This window comes from Trichechus manatus, unplaced genomic scaffold (assembly GCF_000243295.1).
Source record: "Trichechus manatus latirostris isolate Lorelei unplaced genomic scaffold, TriManLat1.0 scaffold00117, whole genome shotgun sequence".
In the NCBI taxonomy this organism is placed as follows: domain Eukaryota; kingdom Metazoa; phylum Chordata; class Mammalia; order Sirenia; family Trichechidae; genus Trichechus; species Trichechus manatus.
Window position 1 is genome coordinate 3,905,096 of NW_004444053.1, and position 1,201 is coordinate 3,906,296.

General features: G+C 41.3%; 1 protein-coding gene across 4 annotated transcripts in view; it reads right to left on the bottom strand.

The window, feature by feature from the left end:
* KIFAP3 (kinesin associated protein 3) overlaps window positions 1-1,201 on the bottom strand; it is a 249,379-nt gene that overhangs the window by 108,820 nt on the left and 139,358 nt on the right. The gene's annotated exons all lie outside the window — the stretch shown is intronic.

The following is a 1,201-nucleotide window of genomic DNA, read 5'->3' on the forward strand; positions in this document are numbered from 1 at the left end:
CTACGCCTTCTAACCAGGCTGTACTACAACAACTGAGAGCGAATTCCCCAGACCTTATAGCTGCACCAGTGGGATTCCCGGGAACTTTGCGGTTCTTTAACCTTTCCGATTTTTATTTATTCATTCTTTTCTTTTTTCTTCCTCTTCCCCTCTCTGTTTTTCTCCATTTCATAGTCTCTCATCTCCCCACTCCAAAGGAAAGCTCCCCTAGCATTCTATTTTGTTTCTTTGTATGTTTTTGGCTCCTGTTCCTCTCTCCTCTCTCCCATATCCATCTTACCTCCACACATAACAATTTCCCTGCTGTATCCCGCCTACCTGCACTGTGCTCTTGACATCACACCACCAAGCAGCACGGGCACGGCCTTCTGGAACCTGCCCTGCACTGATTACCGACCCCCTCTGGTGCCTGCAGTAAGTGCCACAAACAACCTATCCCAGTAACTCCTCTTCAGCTAGACCTGCCCTGCCGTACTATATCTAAGGGACTGACCCCGCCAATTGGAGGAGGAGGTGAAAAGTATTGTGCCCACAGATGAGCAAATAACAAAGAACACGTAGTCTGCCTGCTCAGACATACTCAACTTTTTTTTTAAAAATAGGGACGAAACAAATAAATCTACAATTAATAAACGATAAAAATAACTACTGAATGCCCCGAAGACAGCAGACAATATCAAAACTTTTACAAAAACAGGACAGGATGGTTCCAGTAGGCGTCCAAAATAAAACACCAGATGACCCTCCGGTGGAAGAAAATGCAATAGAACTACCTCATAGGGAATTCAAATCTCTAATACTTAGAATTCTCCAAGAGCTGAGGCAAAAAGCTGACAAACATGAGGAAAAAAATAGAAAAATTCATGGAAAATACACACAAAAAATTGGAAGAATGCAGGAAAATAATGCAGGAACAAAATGCCAAAATAAATTCACAACTAGAAATTATACAACGACAACAATTAGAAATCCAAAAGACAAACAACAAGATTTCAGAAATTGACGATGCCATAGAAGGGCTGAGAAGCAGATTTGAAATGGTGCAAGACAGGATCAGTGGAACTGAAGACAAACACTTGGATACAACTCTGTTTGAGGAAAACACAGAAAAAAGAACAAATAAAAATGAAGAGACCCTGAGAGTTACGTGGGATACAATCAAAAGCAAAAATTTTCGAGTGATTGGAATTCCAGAACAGGG